Here is a 5,391-nt window from a genome sequence, read left to right on the forward strand (position 1 = left end):
GGGAGAGCCAGAGCCTGAGCCAAAGCCAGAGAGAGCAAGAGAGGAAGAGCCCCTCATGGATCTCCTGCCCATGGGGGACAGGAGATGGAACAGCCCCTTGGCAGAGCCCAATGCCCATGGAGCTGATCCATGTCAATATTCCTCACCCCTGAGATCTTGCACTTGCAGACGGACAAACACAAAGTCCTTCAGTGCCAGGGACACAAATGCAACATGGGGATGTTCTCAGCGTTTCTCTCCTGACAAATCCCAGCTGAACCCAAACCCCAGAGCTGTTCCAGGTGCTGAACAGAACCAGCTCTGACCCAGCTCACACCAGGACACCCTTTTATCCCAGAACACTTGATAGAAATGTACAAAAATCATCATCCTGGGTGGGTGCAGCAACTAGAGACCAAGTGAAATGTTCTCGCAGTGCAAGTGCAGTGCCAGTTCATGCAGCTCCTGGTTTCTAAGAGCATTGCCTGATTCGGTGGCTGGTTTCCCCAAAGGAATTTTAACTCTTCAGAACTGTAAAGTATGCCAGAAACTCCCGAGTGTTTCGCTAGAGTCATGTCATTGTGTTCTGAGATACTTCATAAGCCTGTAGACATCCTGCACTCTCTGTGAACTGCATCCTTCTCTTATCCAAAATAGCCATCTAACTATAGCTTCAATATTCAATATCCTTCTCCAACAGATGTTTTCTGGCAAACGTCTTCCTGCGTTAGTGAATTCTTCCTCCAGAAGCAACGAGACACCTGCAGGAAGTGAATCAAGACTCTGGAGCAGAAGAAAAAATAATGACCTGCTTTAAAAGAAATAAATAAATAAATAAATAAATAAATAAACCTCCTGTTGGGGAAAAAAAAAAAAAGGAGAAGCATTTCTTTCTATTTGTTTCTAGGTGTAAAATTTTAATAATTAACGCAGAATTCTGTACTCATCGAATCATTAGTGGCTAATGTTTGAAAAAGCTATTGCAGTCGAGTCTGTGACGTGCTCATAAAGCCTTATCTAGAGCGTTTCTGTCGTGGTTTGGGTCGCCTCAGCCCTGTCCCTGGAGCCAGCAGGGGCCACCCTTGCTTTATTTCCTCCTCCATCCCGGGAGCGGGGACGGATCCAGCTCTGCTCTGTCCCGTCCTGTCCTGTCCAACCCGCAGGGGTGATCTGGGAGGTGGAAGGGATGGCACTGCTCTGGTGACAGACCTCTCTGCTGAGGTGACAAACCTCTCTGCTGACGCATTCCTGTCTCCCTTTGAGGTGACAAACCTTCCTGCTGCTTAAATCCAGCAGCCCCCGCGCTGTCTGCGGCTCAGAGGAAGAAGGGGTCTGTGTGGGACAGGTTCCTGAGGTGACATTGGGACAGAGTGTTACTTTGAAGGTGGCACAAGTATTAGTTTTTTTTACTAGTCTCTATTCTCAGTGTTGTAGTACACTTTACTTTCATACTACCTACTTTTGGGACTATATAGGGATTTTCACGGTACACCATGGTAGTGTAAAAATGAAAGATCACGTTGCAACTTTATATATATATATATATATATAAAGAAATGACCTTGCAAAACAAAAGCCTTTTTTTTTTTTCTCTCTCTCTCTTTGGCTTGGGACTTTTGAGACAATTCCTAACATACCTGTAATTCTTGCTTTTATAATTTGTGTTAGCAGAGACTCAGATGTGTTCTAAATGTAGATTTAATGTGCACTTTTGTGCTTTCTGCCAAGTGGTAATTCACTTTGGAGTTTTACTATGTTAAAACTGTAAATACAGCAGAACATTAATAAATGTCACTTATGTAGCAATTTTTGCTGTAGAACAGTGTTTATTTTTGTTTCAATGCTTTATTGCACCTGGTTATTGATTACAGATGCAGGATATCTGTGGGAATTCCATCACTCTTCCATAGAAGGTGTAACACAAAGCTCCACTTCGAGGGGTCTGTCTTCCTTTTTGTATCCACGTTTCCAAACCCTGAGACAGTCTTCAAGCCTGGCAGGTTGGGAAGTGACGATTCCCTCTATTTTTGGGGGTGTGTTGGGTTTTTCTTAGTCTCACCTATAACTTACCTGCCCGGTGAAACGGGTTGTTTGTGGTTTTGGTTCATGGCTGAACTTCTCAAGCGCGTAGCCCTTGCAAACAAGCAGTTGGGGCTGACAGAGATAGATGGAGGTTACACAGACACTTCCTTTTTAAACAGATGTACACAGAGAGAATTACTAAGTTTATCCTGCAAGGCAAAATCTGGAGCATTAGGGAACTCTGAATCACATTTGCCCAAACTTGGTAGATCAGCCTTGTGTTTACTCTCTTGGCATCTGGGCCTTATTTGGTCTTGTATATTGAGAGAACTGGAATATTTCGCATTCCTGTCTCCCTTCATTCAGTGGCCCGAAGCTGCAGACACCTTCTGCTCCCTGGTTCCTCTGCAGCCAGCGGCTCTGGGAGCGCAGGGGAGGGATGTGCCGCTGGAAGCGGGTGGGTGACGGGGTCTGCAGGAACCCGCGTTTGTGTTGGGTGTGGGTTAACACCGACTCCAATTTTGTGTCTGTGGCAGCTCAGCCACTTTGTACCACGTAAGTGGCAGGTCTGTGGTCATCTGCAGTGATCACATAAATACCTTTGACCTTCCTGCCTGCGTTTTGTCAGCCAGGTTGTTTTCTCCTTCCAGCGTTGTCAGCCTCTGAGCAGGTTCAGACAGGATTCAAACTTCAATCTCCCAGAAACAGGTTTCATCTTTGGACTGTGGAGAACACTTGTGATTTCCATGGCAGGTTTAAAATGTGCTGCCTCGCACGGTGACCTTTGCAGAAGACCCAGCGATGTGATTTTCCTGAAGCTTGCCTGGGTGGGATGGTTTGCATCACACCTTCTGTACTGCCTGTGCCTGAAATGGCATCTCTGGAACTTCAGTGTCACATCACTGCTCCCCCTCATCCTCCCCCCATTGTTTTAGATTTGCTTCTGTTTTGATAATCCCAGGATTTCTTGGGCTGTGACCATCTATCTGAGTCTTACTCTGGTCAGGCTGTGACTAGCACATTGAAATGCCGGGATACAGCTGTCGGCCTTGGAGGGGATAACCAGAAATGAGAGCAGAGATTGAAATCCTGTAGCAAATCACCCTAAATCTAATAATCTCACCATTTCCACACAAGAAACACCCAGCTCTCTAGGATTCCTTTTAGCCAGCTGTACCTGGAAGAGGGACGGAGGCTTGGCGTGATGTTGGGGGGCACACAGGCTGCGGATGGGCTGCAGAGGCGCCTCGGTGGGAAGAGAGCTCCGACGGACGCAGATGTTGCTCCTGCCTCAGGGCTACACTTGACCCTGGCCCAGCACTGGCTGTTCCTGCCCGAAACCAGCACCGAGGGGCTTGGGGGGTCCCAGGTCTCTCCCATGGTGGGGGGGTCTTTGCAGCCATCCTTGTGCTGGGGCGAGCAGGGGGCTCTGCAAACCTGCCGGGTGTTCCTGAGGAGGGCAGAGCTTGGGGTGTGCGCGGAGGGGAGCGGCCAGCCGGGACCTCGCGGCTGCTGGTGCCGGTTATTCCGTGGTAAGTCTCAAAATGGTTCAACTATTTTGCCTCAGTGAGAGCCTCATGCAGAGCAGCTCAGCTGTGTGAGAGAGGAGGCTTTTTTTTTTTTTGTCCAGATACCAGAATTGTTTGTGCAATTGATTTTTTTCAAACATTTTGCAATCATTTGAAAGTTGCTCTTAGGTTGTTTTCCCAGGTATTGCAGGAAGTGCATCTTGAGATCTTATTTCCAGTTCCCATGAAAGAAGGAAAAACAACCCGAGGGGAGAAGGATCAGATAAAGGGAGAAGAGCACGTGCTGGAGGAAATCAAATCTGCCTACGGAGAAGGTAGGACTGCCATGGAGGAAACAAATGGGATCTGTCCATTGTCCGTGCCCTTCCGCCTGCTCCGGTGGGAGCTCACCCTCCAGTGGAAGGATCGGTGCTAATTGTCTGTGGCATCCATGAGAAATAGAGGATTGGGCTGAGGAATAAAGCCGCTAAATGGACCTCCCAGTCACTTAAAAGAGACATTTTCCCCCCCTCTCCTCTTGCTGTAGCTGAGACACAATTATATTTCCAAGAGGTTGATAAATATTGCCAGATTTAGGATTTGTATAAACCTTATCTGGCTGCAAAAGTCCTTTCTCACAAGAAAGATGCTGTAATTAACGAATCACTCTGTGTGTTGGCCACACAAAGCCAACCACTGACTCATTTTCAGTGGCTTCGTTAGTGGAAATGATTCACGGGCTGGATTACTGTGACCTCTGCTCTGGGCTGGTGCACTCTCCTCTAAGATCTTGTGAGGTTGGAGGGAACGGGATGGAGATTCCGCAGCAGAGGGTGGTAGGAAGCACCTGGAAGGGTCAGAAAAGGTAATTCAGCCCCAAAGCTGCAGCCCAGCCCCTGCCAGCACAAGGCTGTGGTGCCTCTGCGTGCGCAGAGCGTGTCTGGAGGGGCTCTGGGACTTGCTGCCGTCTTTTTACACGATGAAGTAAGTTTTCATAGTACCTACTGCTGTTTTCATTGCCTGGTGTTTAAAAGATGGCCCCAGCTTTAATTGGAAGGAAAGAGAAACAAATGCGCTGCAGAAATACCTACGATAAGCCAAACCTGGTAGCAGCTGGATTAACGAACCTCGTTAAAACTCCTTGAATGCAGAACATTTACAAGGGGAGTTTGCGTGGGGATCCTTATGACTCAGCACATAAAAACATTTCCCAGTGCGGGTGCTGGCAGGGTCGTGCTCACCCAGCCTGGTCCTGCTAACGCAGTAGAAGTTATGCTAAATAAATCAGTATTTCCAAAATATTCATCATCTCTTGGTGAGCAGTAATGGGCACCTGAACCGTAACCTCAGGAGACACATGGGCACCAGGAGACGGTCCTTGGAGCATCCCTTGGGTGATGGGTGGTGTGCAGGGTGGTGGGCCAGGGCAACGTGCCTCCTGCCCATGGGCATCACCCCGGAGTGGCATCGCTTGTGTCAAGGGGCTTCGTGGGTCAGATTGCCCTGCGCCCACAGTCACAGCACATGGACGTGGACAAAGCTGGCAGGAGGCTGAAGAGTTGATGAGGAGAAAAGCCCGTCTTCGACCAGATTTTGTGTTTGTTTTTGTCGTTGCTTTAACCAAAGTGGCTGGAGAGCGGTAATTAAAGGCTCAGTGGCTCTAATTGGAATAGGTTTAAGCTTGAGGTCAAAATCCCTTCTGGCACTTCCTCTGCCTAATAACCATCAACAGGAATCAAACAAATCCAACTGGCTCCAGCCTCTAATCTACAACCAGCAAAGGTCGTGGTGACGATAAGGGACCTCAGCGGCTGCAGAGAGCCCGGCCTGGAAACACCCACCCGCTGCGGCGGGTCCCACACCCCAGTGGGTCCCACACCCC

The 5,391-nt window shown here is 48.5% G+C and overlaps 1 protein-coding gene across 1 annotated transcript in view; it reads left to right on the forward strand.

Moving 5' to 3' along the window:
* Window positions 1–1,013, forward strand: part of NDFIP1 (Nedd4 family interacting protein 1) — a gene marked incomplete at its 5' end in the record, with an annotated part of 13,080 nt that extends 12,067 nt beyond the window's left edge. The window contains one exon of the mRNA XM_010176389.2: window positions 680–1,013. The remainder of the gene's footprint in view (window positions 1–679) is intronic.
* Window positions 1,014–5,391: the final 4,378 nt, after the last annotated feature.

Source organism: Antrostomus carolinensis, unplaced genomic scaffold (genome assembly GCF_000700745.2).
Source record: "Antrostomus carolinensis isolate BGI_N321 unplaced genomic scaffold, ASM70074v2 scaffold30159, whole genome shotgun sequence".
NCBI classification, from domain to species: Eukaryota; Metazoa; Chordata; class Aves; order Caprimulgiformes; family Caprimulgidae; genus Antrostomus; species Antrostomus carolinensis.